General features: G+C 33.8%; 1 long non-coding RNA gene across 1 annotated transcript in view; it reads left to right on the top strand.

Moving 5' to 3' along the window:
* The window catches only part of LOC137765740 (uncharacterized), a 724,300-nt gene that overhangs the window by 456,404 nt on the left and 252,320 nt on the right, over positions 1-15,576 (top strand). The window lies entirely within an intron of this gene.

A 15,576-nucleotide genomic window follows, 5' to 3' on the forward strand; every position in this document is an offset into this window, starting at 1 on the left:
AAGTTGATTACAAGCTGAGGGAGGAAGGTTGGATGAGGCAGCAAGGACTGAATTCCACCAGAAGGACCTGATAGGTGCCACAGGGCTCCACTCGGCCCTCAGTTCTCAGGGTTTAAGGTATGGGTACCAATAGGAAGCCAGTTGGGTTCTTGAAATGAATAGCCTGCATAAAATTATTACAGAGAAGAAAGAAAAGTGGAATACATATCGGAATATATACATACATAGAGACTGATAAATTGGATGAAGGTTACACTGTAGGTCACTGTGTGATGGGTAAGACTCTCCCTAACCAAGGTGTAATTTGTAGCTAAGGACCTTGTCTTGTTCTTAATTTGTTTTCCGCACCTGGAATGTTGTTGAGACATAAAAATAAATAATTAACAATTGGTCTGTTATATCAATTTTCCATGGTAATTGGTGAGATGGGGTAGTAGGTTAAAAACTCCAGATTAAATACTGGAGGCTGTCTGGAAGAGATGAATTTGACACTGATTTCTAAAGGACAAAAGGGGTGGACAGAACTGGAGAGGCTGTTTCAGGTTCATTGATTCCAGAGGTATTTTTGGACCACTCGCTGCTTCAGTCTGAGAGCTCCATTTTTCTGGTGCTCCATACAATGAGCAAGAATTGTATGGGAAGGATGGAGAGCAAGTTTACATGACAGAAGAAGCAAGTTGCTAATGTAGGAGATGGGAAGAATATTAATAGGAAATGCATATTGTTAGAACAAGTGATGAGTACTGTGAATGAGTTTGATCTCAATTCTAAGTAGGCAATATGAGAAAATGGTTGAAATTTAACTCTGGAGTCTGACTACCTGGGCCACTTTATAAATTCATCTATATAAAATATGTAGTAAATGTTTGTCTTAGAGTGAGGCTTTATAAATGGTGAGGATGAAGTTACCCATTTTCCCTGCACAACTGTACCACATGTTCAGATTCTCTGTCATAATCAGAAATATCTCACATCACTAATCTCCCAAGCATTCTCATTAAGGTGCCTTTCTTTATTTGTAACTGTATTTCATTTCACTCATATAGAGTATCCTGTTGAATTTAATTATACAAATATTTCCTGGCCATGTTTAGTAAATGGAATACATACCATTTTCCAAGGCACTGTGAATTACTCTTCTAAAAGATGAAAATAAAATGTCTTTTCTCATAAGGAAAAAGCAGTCTATTGAGAAAGGAAAACTTCCTGACACTTTGATTATAACGCAATTTTCCAAATCAATTTCTAAATACTATCTACCATAAAACAACACTTTTGATAGCTCTGATTTTGGTAATGGAGGAGTAGCTTGTACTATTTCAGGACAACGATATCCACAGATAACAATTCTAAACTCTGGTTGCAATTTAAAAAAACAAGAACAAAAAAAAATAAAAAACTGAACTACAATTGAAAACTGATAAACAATTATTTGAAGGCACTGGAAAGTGACCAAAAGCAGACAGAATCTGGAATGAAACGTACTGGGTGAAATCCACACTTATGATAGCTTTTTCCCTCAAGGAACTTCCCAGTCTGTGTGGTATGGGAATTAGAATTGTTAGAATTGAAGCAGCAAGCCACAATCTTACTGGATTGAGGTGTCACAGGATGGAGTTCAGAGTTGGCAGAGTGGCTGAAATTAAGGGAACAAATTTTGGGAAGGATGGAGCCACAGAGGGAGGGCACCCATAAATCTGTATATAAACTCTCCTAATGTCTTGGCTGATTTGTGGACTATGCAAGTAGAGAGGAGTCTATAAGGACTTGGAGAAAAGGAACAACTAGAAGGCTGGAAGAGCTGAGAAATATATCTGATGAAGGGAAGACAAAATTAGGAGTATGAGTTTAACTAAGTTGTAAGGGTTTGGTAAATGTCTAAAGCTTTGCTTAAAACACAGAAGGCCCACACTTTAGAAATATAGATGGTGAATCAGGACTAAGAAATTAATTTGAGAAAAAGGGACAAAACTGTAACATTGAAAGGCCCTAACAAAGCACAAAACTAAGCCACCACAATGTCAAGGCAGTCAACCAGTAATTTAATTGCCTACTAGAATTAAAAACCATTCTTTAGAGGAAGATAACAGAACCGAGGGGCTTATATCATATATAAGGTACAAATACAATTAAATAATGACTGGACATGGAAACAGGAAAATGTGACTGCTAACCTAAAATACAAAACAGTCAATAGAAACAAATCCCTAGGTAATATAGATGTTTTAATTAGCATACAAGGACTTTAAAGCAAAAGTTCTAAATATATTCAGTACTTAAAGAAAAATATGGTCATAAGGGGAAACATGAGAAAATAAGCAGAGAAATGGAAATTATTTTTTAAAAAGCCAAAAAGTTAAGGTACAATATCTGAAACAAATAAACAAAACATAATTGGAGAGGCTTAACATCATATTGATGGCAGAAGAAAGTGTCAGTAAACCTGAATACAGATTAATAAAAATTATTAGTATAAAGAAGAGAGAGAAAAAGGACTGAAAAAATGTGCAGAGGGTCAGTAATCTGTAGAACAACATCAAACAGTCTAATATTCTTGGAGTATCTCAGGAGAAGAGAAAATCAATGGAATTATTAAGAAGGACCAAAGGGTTAAAGTACAATAGCTGAAATAAAAATAATTCTTGGCAGCAGATTGGAGATGGAAGAAGAGAAAATGGGACAAAAATGATATTTGAAGAAATGATGGCAGAAAATGTTCAAAATTAAGTGAAAAAGCAAAATTATACAAGGAAAACCACATGTAGGCATTGTTTTCAAACTTCTATAAGCCAAAGATAAAAAGAAAAATCTTGAAAGCATCCAAAGGTATTTGGGGAATAGATTGCCTATAGAGGAACGATTAAGTAAATGTCAGCTGACACCTCATCGTAAATGATGGAAGCTAGAAAAAATGATTAGAAAGAAAAACTGTCAATCCAGAATTCTACTTACAGTAATGATATCTTCCAAAGGTGAAAAAATAAAGAATTTTCATATAAACAAAATTTGTTGTCAGCAGAACTCGTACAAGAAATGTGAAAGGAAGTTCTTTAGGCTGAAAAGACATCAGATGTCCTTGGTTTTAAAAAAAGAATGAAAAACACTAAAAGTTGTAAATATCTAAGTAGATGTAAAAGAATATGTTTTTTATTCTGCTAATTAAAAATACAGTGATTGCTTAATGCATAAATTATAACTTTATCATGGATCTATAATATTTATAAATTTAAAAGTATATAAAAATACTACAAAGGACGGAGTGGTGATAAATAGAATTATACTCCTGTAAGACTCACACGTTTACATGAAGTGGTACAATATTAAGTCTAAGTAGACAGTGATAAATTAAAGAAGCATATTGTAATCCCAAGAACAACTGCTAAAAACTAATACAAAATAAGTACAGCTAAAAAGCCAATAATGGATTTAAAATGAAATAATAAATTACCTACTAAGCCATTAAAAACAGAAAGGAAAGCAGAGGAACAAAAAAGGAAAAAAAAAATAGAAAGCAAATAATGAGATGGTAAGTCTAAACTCAACCATAGCAATAATTCCATTCAGTGTAAATGGTCTAAACACTACAATTAAAAGACAAAGACTGTCAGACTGGATTAAAAAGTAAGACTTGACTATATACTGTCTATAAGGAAAGCACTTTAAATATCAAGTTACGGTTATCTTGAGAGTAAAAGAATAGGGAGATATATACAAGTATACATACAGTAAGAGTTAGCATAAGAAAGCTGGATTGGCTATATTAATATTAGACAGAGTAGACTTTAAGACAAGGAGTATTATTAGAGATAAAGAGGGATTTTTATAATGATATGTGTCTAATTATCATGAAGACAAAAATTAATAAAAATATATGCAGAAACTGACCAAAAAATAAAGAGAAATAGAGAAATCCATAATAACAACTGGAAATTTTAGTGCCCTTCTCCCCGTAGTTGATGGCATAAGTAGACAGAAAATCAGTAAGGACATAAAGATATTAAAAACACCATCAAATGCCTTGACCTATTTGTCTTGAATAGAACACTATTCCCACCTGCAAAATATGCATTCTTTACAACTGCACATGGAATGTTTATCAAGGTAGACCACAATCTGGGCCATCAAATGAGTTACAAACATTTTCAAAAGATTGAGATACTACAAAATATGTTCCCTGATTATAATGTAACTAAAGGATAAATAAAAAACAAAATATCTAGAAAAGACCGCTTGGAAATTGAACCACAAACTTCTAAATACCCCACAGTTGAAAGGATAAAGTCATGAGAGAAATTATAAAATATTTTAAATCAAGTTATACTGAAAATGCAATATATTGAAATTTATCATACAGGTTAAAGAAGGTCTTGGCAGAAATCTAGGGGTTTCATTCTTAATCAGAAGAAAGAAGAAAGGTTTAAAATCAATGACATAGGTTTTCACTTTAATGAAGTAGAAAAAATATGATCATATTAAACACTAAAATAGTAGAAAAAGGAAAATAAATAATAAAGGCAAAAATCCAAGAAACAGAAAACAATAAAGATACACAAAGGGAAAACTTGATTGTTTAAAAAGATAAATGCATTTGATAAGCCTCTAGAAATAATGATTAAGAAGAAAAGATACAAATTACCAATATCAGTAATGAAAGGGGGTATCATTACTTATCACACAGATATTAAAAGGATAACAAGAGAATATTATGAGCACTTCATGCCAATAATTTCAACAACTTTGATGAAACAGATAATTTCTTTAAAATACATGTTGCCAAAACTGATACAGGAAACAGGAAATCTGAATAACCCTGTATTTACTAAAGAAATTGAATTTGTTATCAAAAACTTTCCTAAAAAGACAACCCCAGGACTAAATAGTTTCCCTGAAGAATTCTATAAAACATTGTAGGAGGAAATAATATTAATCCGAACAAATTCTTTCAGAAAATATAGAAGAAAACACTTCCTAACTTGTTTTATGAGTCCAGCATAACCGTAATTAGCAAAAGCTGAAAAAGATAAGAAAATTACAAGCCAGTATCCCTCATGGGTCTGGGCACAGTCATTTTTTTTTAAATATTAGCAAATACAACTACATTTCAATTTTTTAAAAACTAAAAAATTAGTAAAAAAGATGCAGCAAGGGGGCTTCCCTGGTGGCGCAGTGGTTGAGAATCTGCCTGCTAATGCAGGGGACACAGGTTCGAGCCCCGGTCTGGGAAGATCCCACATGCCGCGGAGCAACTAGGCCCGTGAGCCACAATTACTGAGCCTGCGCGTCTGGAGCCTGTGCTCTGCAACAAAAGAGGCCACAACAGTGAGATGCCCGCACACCGCGATGAAGAGTGGCCCCCACTTGCCGCAACTAGAGAAAGCCCTCGCACAAAAAAAAAAAAAAATGAAGACCCAACACAGCCATAAATAAATAAATAAATAAATAAATAAAAACCCAAAGTTTAAAAAAAAAGATGCAGCAATATATAAAATGAGTAATACCTCACAACCAACTAAAGGTCATCTCAAGAATGCAAGTTTAGCTTAACATTTGAAAATAAATCAATGTAAATTCACCATATTACTTGAATAAAAAAGGAAAATATGATCTCAATAGATTCAGAAAAAGCATTTGAAATAATTTAATAAGCATTCTTAATAAAAACTCAGAAAACTAGAAGAGATAGGAACTTCCTCAATCTGATGAAGGGCTTCTATAAAAACCTACAATTAATATCATACTTAAAGATGAAAGGCTGAATGAATGCTTTCTGCCTAATATCTAGTACAAGGCAAAGGTACCTATTTTTACTATTTCTGTTCAATATTATACTAAAGATCCTAGCCAGAGTAATAAAGCAAGAAAAATAAAGGTTAAAAAATAGAAAAGAAGGACTTCCCTGGTGGCACAGTGGTTAAGAATCTGCCTGCCAATGCAGGGGACACAGGTTCGATCCCTGGTCCGGGAGGATCCCACATGCCGTGGAGCAACTAAGCCCGTGCACCACAACTACTGAGCCTGCACCCTTGAGCCTGCAAGCCACAACTACTGAGCCTGCGTGCCACAACTACTGAAGCCCACGCACCTAGAGCCCACGCTCCGCAACAAGAGAAGCCACTGCAATGAGAAGCCCGCGCACCGCAACAAAGAGTAGCCCCCACTCGCCGCAACTAGAGAAAAGCTCGCACACAGCAACAAAGACCCAATGCAGCCAAAAATAAATTAATTAATTAATTTTTTAAAAAAATAGAAAAGGAATAAAATAAAAATAGAAAACTGTCTTTATTCACATATACCATGATTGTTTACCTTAGAAAATCTTAAGGAATATGCAAAACAACTACTGGAGCTTAAAAGTGCGTTTAGAAAGGTCATAGGATCTTTATGCAAAAATTGATTATATTTGTATGTAGTAGTGGCAAATAATTTGAATATGAAATTGTAAAGTTAATTTACAATAACGTTAAGATACAAAATACTTAGGAATAAGTTTAACAAAAGAATATAAGGCCTCTACACTCAGAGCTACAAAAGCCTTAGAAATATCCATTGTTTGTGGGTGAGTACTCGATATTTAATTAAAGTATGATTTCTCCCCAAATTGATCTATGGAGTCAACACAATTCAAGTCAAGGTCTCAACAAGGTTTTTTTTTTTTCCTAATTTTTGGAGAAATTGTCAAGCTAATTTTAAAATGCATATAGAATTGCAAATAACCTAGAAAAAGAAGAACAAAGTTGGAGCACTCACACTATCTAGTTCAAGACTTTCTATAAGTATAAATAAAAACAGATTATACTATCACCTCCCCTACCAAGAAAAAAGCACTTCACAAATAAGCCATTGGAACAGAATAGAGAGAGAATCTAGATATTGACTCCAAACATATGGTTGATTAATATCAACAAAGATGACAATATCATTTATTTAGGAGAAGGAAAATCTTTTCAACTAATGGTGCTTGAACAATAAATAACAAGCATACAGAAAAAAAAATTAAACCTTTGCCTCTATCTCATACTACACACTGAAATTAATTTGATATGTATTAAACGCCTGCAAGAACTAAGATTGTAAGTGCTTCTAGAATGACACATAGGGAAAAGAAAAAACCCTCATAACCTTGAGGTAAGCAAAGATGTTTATAGGATGCAGAAGACCCTAAACATATAACAAAAAATTGGTTAATCAGACCTCATCCAAATTAAAAACTTCTGGTTATCAAATGACATTGTTAAGAAAATAAAAAGGCAAGCAACAGACTGGGTGAAAATATTTGCAATACATGTATCAAAAAAGGACTCATGTTCAGAGTATATAAGGAATGTCTTCAAATCCATAACAAGTACACAAACGAAATTTAAAAATGGGCAACAACTTGAACAGGCACTTCACAATGGAAGATCTAAAAATGGCCAATAAACTCATTAAAAGCTACTCAGCATCACTAGTCATCAGGGAAATTCAAATTAAAACCACAAGGAGGGCTTCCCTGGTGGTGCAGTGGTTGAGAATCTGCCTGCCAATGCAGGGGACACAGGTTCGAGCCCTGGTCTGGGAAGATCCCATATGCCGCGGAGCAACTAGGCCTGTGAGCCACAATTACTGAGCCTGCGCGTCTGGAGCCTGTGCTCCGCAACAAGAGAGATAGCGATAATGAGAGGCCCGCGCACCGCGATGAAGAGTGGCCCCCACTTGCCGCAACTAGAGAAAGCCCTCGCACAGAAATGAAGACCCAACACAGCCATAAATAAAAAAAAAAAAAAAAAAAAAAACCACAAGGAGATCGTAGTTTATGCTTACTAGAATGACTAAAACAAAAAAGACTGACACACCAAGTGTTGGCAGGGTTGTAGATTACTTGGTATTCTTACATTTGCTAGTGGGAATGTTCCACCTTGGAACACTTAGTATCATATAGAGTTAAACATATTCCTACCCACCCTATTGCTTGGTAATTGTGTTCCTGGGTATTTCCCCAAAAGAAATGAAAACTATACCCTCAAAAAGACTTGCACAAGAATGCTTACGGTAACTTTATTCATAATTGCTTAAAAATGGAAACACCCAAATATAGAAAATGGTATACAAAATGTGGTATATTCACAGAATAGACTACTAATAAGCAAACAAAACAAATGCACTATAACACAGACAACACTGTGGATGAATTTCAGAGATATGTTGTGCAAAAGAAGCCAGAACCCAAAAGACTACATACTGTATGATTCTATTTGTATGAAGGCAAAACTATAGTGGTAAAAATCAGAATATTGGTTGTTACAAGAGATGGGAATTGACTGGAAGGGGGCACAAGGAACTTAATCTTTGTTAGGATAGCGGTTAAATAGGTGTATACATTTATCAAAACTCTTTGCACTATATACAGTTTAAAATCCATGGATTTTGCTTTATGTAAATTTTACCTCAATTTTTTAAAACGATGTATGCTTGACTCTAATCAACTCTCACCTGAAGTGCTTCATCCATTTTGCTAACAGTTTCCCCGGGCACTGTCCTAATTAACCTTCAAAGCTGTGTTAAAACGTTTCTTTTTTCCTATTGCCTTGATTCCAAGAGATGTGGTAAAACATAAATTGTCAAGATTTGGAAACCCAAGAAATGTTCAAGGTTAAGGAAAGAGGAATCTAATAACAAGCCCAGATATGGCCTTGGATAGGCATTGCTACTTCAGGCAAGTTTTCACTGATTATGTTCAGTTTTCTTTTGTGAATGATATTGTTTTCTAAATTTGCTTCATTTCTTGAGCAAGAGGGATATAAAGTCCTTCACATTTACTTTTTGTCTGATTACATATTGCAAAGTTAGTAGCAAACTCTAAGCTTAAAAACTTCAAAGAATTTCAGGACTTTCAAATTTTTCCTTCTTTCTACTATCCAACCAATGGTTTTGTTTATTCTCTGGTTTACTCTACACTTTTAAAGAGTCATCGTCAAAGAAAAGAATAATTGAATATTCAAAGATGACAATAAGCAAGATTTCAGTTTCTTTCCAAATGTAGGTTTACCACTTCCCTGCATTTAACCGTAAAGCTGGTGTTTTGGCAGTATTATCACATGATCGAGCATTCTGCTTTACCTAAAACACTCTTGTTTTTAGCTTACATAGGTGTCATCAGGTCTTGTCTTATTTTACTCCTCTTCACCCACCCCCAACAAACACTGCACAAGTCTGACTGTAATACAGTTTCTTTTGTAGTGAATATTTTTTTAAAGCACCTAATACCTGAATTATGAAATGCAGACAAGAGCACATTAACCTGGCTGACTTATTTCCTCTCCTGCTTTTTTTTAAACACATATTCTAGCCCAGTCTATCAACGCCAGATGGCAACTGCATTTTGATACACTGAATATTTACCAAGTCATGTGGTGTGCTTTTGAAGTATTTTTTTTACCCTTTCCATCAAATGAGCTGACTCATCCCTCATTCATTTATTCCTGCTTTTAACAAGTTGCATTTTTAGAAACTTGACCTCGGCTTTATCAAAACGATAAAAGATGTTTTAAAATGATGCATCAGAAATTCTGAAGTCCTAACTACATCTTATGTCCTATGACTATCATGTATATTGTTACATTTTTAGATGTTAGTAATGCACCAATTTCCCTCATATATTTTAATGAAACTTTATTCCAACTACATTACTTTTTAGCATAGAAGAATGTGGTGGGAGTATATTTGTACTTAGACAGCTTTAGGATATTCAGGATATTAAAGCATTTATGGTTGAAATCGCTTAAAATGACCATGAAAATAGCAACTGAGCAACTGATATTTATGTCCAGGTCCTAAATAAAGAGCACTATGTTTTGGGTCTAATGAAAGATTTGGCCTATTAGAAATAGGCAGTAGGCCTAATAATAGGGATAGTAATAAGAAAAAAGACTAAATGACCTCAGAATACTATGACTCTCATGTTTTCTTCTTGTTTTCTTGGTCTTCATAAGAATATGCATTTGTGGAAGCACTCTCAGTAAACAAATGCTGGTATTCCTCAATCTAAGGATATAAAAAACAACAGAAGAAAGTGCTGACAGATAAAAGTACATGGCTTTGAATAATGTGCATGGAGGCCAGTGCATATTCTAAGAATTCTTCTTGGCCTGTTTATCTCTGAAGACTATTTTAACTTATTATTTAAGTTTTTATGGCTACTTCTCAATGACTTTTCAGAAATAGTAGAGAATATTGGGTGTCTTAAGTTAAGAATTACTGCTTCATATAAAAGAGTGGGAGTTTTCTTTGTGAATAATTTTTTTCAAAATTATTATAGTTTTTTTTTTTTTCTTTTTAAAAGCAGACATTAGGGATATTTGGAAAGATTCAAAGGACCTATTCAGTTTTACCAAAAATCTCCCATGATACCCTTATCCGTTATATTTTCTAGCTCTGTTGTGTAATTAAAATTGCTTATATCTTTTGTGTGTGTGTGACATATTCTGTATAGTGCTTACTTAGTCTGGAGTAGATTCTCAAAAGTATTGATTGTCTTGTTAGTTTATGAATGCATGTAAAACTCTGAGCATAGTGCCTGATACATAGTGTGCATTCAGTTACTCATTCTTATTCTATTAGTATTGCTTCTGTTATTATTACTACTTTTAAAAGGACATTTCCAACTGGCCTTTAGAAGTTGTCTCATTAAGCCTATCTTTTTATAAAAGATTTGGGAAATATATAATCTACCTAGTGTAAATTTAAAGTAATTTGAGTGGTATTCTAGAAGCAAAAGAAGGAGAACATTCTAGAGGCAAAACACCACCAACAGTACTGAGTTCCTCAAGGCTTGGATTAGAATTAGTTTTTTTTAATGTATGTAGAACTTGAGATCAAATCAATTTTATCCCTATGACATATGTGGATTTCTCTTCTCTATAGACTGTGTCAGTTCATTCACCTATGTGATCCTGTAAAAGAGGAAGTACATCCTGATAAAGCATACCCATGTATCACAAAGCAGAGACTCGAGTCCATTGTGCACCCTTTTAGGTTTTGTAGATCTACAACATTGTTAGTGGTTTCTTTAGAAAAACATCTGATGGAATTCCACATTCTCTTATTAAATAAGCCCAGAAGATTTTCTACTAACCCTTTCACTTTTAATAGCCCTTTTCTGTGTAATCAGCGTCTCAAGAACTAGAATTTCTGGAGTCCATTTATCATTTTTATTTTATGGATTTCACTTGAATGTTTCTAACTTTGTGGAGACTCATCTAATTGAATGGTAACATTTTGTATTGGGTCAACAAGAGAGTTAGTAGTAAAAGCATTGTGGTGGTGGGACACACAAACACACACACATGTAAGGTTTTCCATATGGTTCATATTGTATTCCCTTTCCTGAAGTAAAGTAACAATGAAAGAACAACATATCTTCTTTGGCTCCTCTGCCAGATTAAACTATGGGATAAGTAAGTTATTGTATTATTTGGGGAGATAGGAAATGGATGGATATAGGTTAAATTTTTGAACTGGGAGACACTTCAAATGTAATTGGGATCATTTATTTAGTAACATATTAGTCAACTGCTTAAAGATGTATTATTTTTAAATATTTAAATATTTAATTTCTGAGGCTGCTGGTTAGTCAAAGGAGTAAGAGCTGGAGTAAATCATAATATTTGCTTTACTTTTATTTTGGGAGCATTACTTTCTATATTTGCATTGTTTGAGTTTGTTGCCTTTGTGTTGAAATTTAATGATAATTCCCTGACAGTGTTGGTGACCTTTGCCTACTATATTTATGAACTTTGCAATATACTGAAGCAAATTCTAGTCAAGCTAAAGTGTTTGGCTTTTCTAAACTCTCTCTGTACTTCAGATGGAATTTCATTCCTCTATTAAGCTGTTAGTCTAGTGGCTTATTGTATATAATTTATCAAATGCTATCTTTTAGGAGGAAGCCAGTCCTATGTAATATAACATTGTTATTGTATAGAACACAAATTAGTAAAGTAGTTAATAGTACACTTTTTTGAATGGCACTTTCTAAATTTAAGATATTACTATTCTATTCTATCAGTGCTTGGAAGACTGGGTATGGTGAGTTTTTCCTTAGTTAGAGAAGATTATCATGTCTCCTCATTTATTTTATGATACTTAGCTCATTAGGTCTTTGAAAGTATTAACTGTGAAAATGTATATAAAATGCTTAGCAAAATGTGGTATGCAATAAGCATTCAATAAGGTTCCTATTGTTATTATATATAATATGTTCATAGCTATTAATGGTATTAAAATACTAATAAGACTGTGATTAGTACAATGTCTAGTATGTAATAAATAATAAGTATTAATTATGTTAACTAATAAGTTCCTTAGTAAATTTTTTATTAACTGCAGTGCTAAGGCAATAATAATGGAAGGACTATCATAACAAATTCAAAAATATGGGTAAAACAACTAGTCAAAACAAAGCACAAAATTTAGTGAATATTTACTCTTAAAGTACATTGTTTTACTCTTCTGATAGACAACCATATCAAAGTATAAGTGGAAAACATGTTCTATAATGTGGGAAACTTAAACACGTTATGCTTGTGAAAAATCTCTAAAGGATTAACCTTAAAAATAATCTAGTACTGTCTTCTGTTCCTTAGTTCTGATCTTTAGTTTTTTTCAAATGATGGAAATTAGAGATTAATCCTTTTTCTTCTACTCCTAGCATTTTATCAGTTAGCAAAGGAAGAGATGTCAACAAAGTACCATCTGGTCAATAGTCAAATGGTTGTTACAGACAGTGAGTGCTCTCAGGACTAGATATCTTTCTTTCTCTTCCATAAATGTCATGATTACTAGCTCCTTACTCCAAATCTGGTTTAGAGAGATACTAGAGAAGTGCTTAGTACTTACTGAGAACCTGCATAGTATGTATAACACATAGGTAATCATCATCTTAGAGATGATTATGGTTTAAACAGGCTGTTAACTTGCTCAAGGTCATGCTGATAATAAGTAGTGGAGTTGGTTTCAAATTCATGGCTGTCTGACCCAAAACCCATGCTTTCCCTAGCACATCACATGGCTTCTTTCACTCCACCTAAGTAAATTGCCAAAAGCTTTTCCTGGAAGTTTAACCTCACTTTAGACTTTTTGAGACCTCCCAGCTGCCATCTATGGCTTCCTATTCTTAGGTTCTTTATCTTTGAGCAAGAAAAGAAAGAGCTGTAGAGGTAGAGGGAGGAAGGAAAGGAACTTTGTAAGGTTAGGAGTGATGAGCATTCCTCTTCAGCTTCCTCTCCATGATAACTCTTACCTTTATTCCTACGAGGAAAAATGTGAAAGTCCTCCCTTCTTAAGAAGGGTAAAACTACCTTGACAAAATACCTTCCAATCCGTGATTAACTAGCAACTCTAATCCAGAATTCTAAGTCTTTTCTTTTCCTTACTAAAGGTAACTCTTAAGCCTTCCCCTCTACTTAATCTGCATATTGTACTGAGGTTATTTATCTTCCAACATTTTGCAGTTTCCCTTAGGAATACCCTTAGCAACTGATTTCCATACAAACTGTCTGGGAAAGTTTAAGGGGATCATATCCCTTGTAAGTAAACAAAATAGAGAGTTTGAATGGAAATTTAATAGCAAATATATTGGCATGATTATAGGAGGCTGAATGAAACTTTTGTTTTCTTTATATTTGCAGTATAAAAGTCAACTAACTCTCAGTTATAGCAATAGACTGGAAGAAAGAGATTATTCTATTTTTTGACTTATTGTTCAATATAGCTTGTTTTCACCACATTCTATCAATTCAACCTCCAAAGCAAATCTTAAAACTGGTCTCTCTTTCCCATTACCATTGCCCTGTGCTTTGACTATTGCAAATGTTCCTAGTGGAGTTTTCGTTAAGAAGAAGTAGTTTTCATTAGAAGAAAGTAGACGCTTACTTTTCCAAATACAATCTCTAGTACAAGGGAGAAAAGATATGCCTTTCACTCTCTTTAAACTAGGGTTTCCACTGCTTTTTTCATCTCCACATAAATGTTTTCCTAACTTCTCCCATCCACTGCAATCCTACTGAGAGAGGGCATCAAGGCAAGGGCTGGCTTGGGTAGCCTCCTTTTTGGTCCACAGACTCCTGTTGTTCTCCCACTTAGCTGCTTTTCATATAGTCCATTTTTGTGTAGAGATTTTTTGAAAACTGAGAAATTTCAGAAAAATTTGTTCCTAAAATATTTATGCCCTATTTTTATAAAAGGCCTTAGGAAAATGACTAAGGATAAAAAGGTAACTCTATTCCATCAGTACTTATGATCACCTTCAGTAATTCTGCTAATCTTCTGCATTCTTTTCTGACCATGCTCTGGATTTTATACCATAGTTGAGGGCTCTATTTCATCAATTTGTTTTCCTCTATTCCTCAATCCTACATAATTTGTTTAGTGAAGAACTAAGAATGAGATATCTCCTGCTTTATAGTCTTCATACACCTTCTTTATGATTGTGTCAAGTCAGAGAAAGTGGTTGTGTCTATTTTATAAAGCCAAGTGGCTAGATAAATCCTAATTTAATGGATTAAATTAATTTGGCTACTCCATAACAAAAGTCTACTTGTGTTAGAAGTCTGTTTAGCTTATATTAAATCACTATGACTCAGTAACCCTCCTTGAGGCACTGGGTGGGGGTGCGGGAGGGAGTGAATGTGGGGGAACTAATAATAATACTAAAATAAAATAACTTTGAATTTCAGCAATACTATCCATTGTAAACTGATACTAGCCCGAATAGATATCAAGAAACAGCTGGCTGAAACAAATATAGTTAAAACATTTCTGGAATTAACAAATGAGTCCAGCTTCTGGATGATGCTAGCAAGACAAAGAAATATAGTCTTTGAGTGATTGGGAAGAGGGTGAGAGGTGAGATTGAGAGATCCTCACCATTTGGCTACATAATTAATTAGATTTGTCAGTAATGCTGTAGATTGTAGTTAGAAAGGTTTGAGGTGGTTATTAATTAATCATATATAGGAATTCTTTGATAATGTATATGTGTTTGAGAACAGTTGGTAATAAAGAAAATTTCTGTACATAATTATTATTTACATAAAAATGTATTATGTGAATTCTTAAAGGTAAGACTAGATGATCTTTGGTATTCGCTCACCAATGTAGTCTCCTACAATGGGTCCTTTAGAACATTAACATTTACTTTTACTATATTTTCATGTATCTTTGATCTTTGTAATAATCACTTCAACAAACACCTGTGGGGCCCATAGTTCGTATGTCTGTGTATAATAAACTGTATTATATTTACAATAAACGTGTACGGTTTAAAAAAATATGCTATTGCTTATCCGTTATCCATAGGGAAAGAATTTTTTAAATTTCTATATTAATTTTCTGTTTAGTTTTTTCATTTCTAGAGCTAGTTAATTTATTTAGATTATATCCTAAATATACTTTATCCTGCTTACCCACAACTACATAATTCCATAATATAAGGGCTTCTTAGTCCCATTTTTCTGTCTTACTTACCACCTTGGCAACATCAATAGTTAGACACAAAATGAATGAACTGCAGTGATATGCAACATGGATAAATGCTAACAG

Source organism: Eschrichtius robustus, chromosome 6 (genome assembly GCF_028021215.1).
Source record: "Eschrichtius robustus isolate mEscRob2 chromosome 6, mEscRob2.pri, whole genome shotgun sequence".
Lineage (NCBI taxonomy): Eukaryota > Metazoa > Chordata > Mammalia > Artiodactyla > Eschrichtiidae > Eschrichtius > Eschrichtius robustus.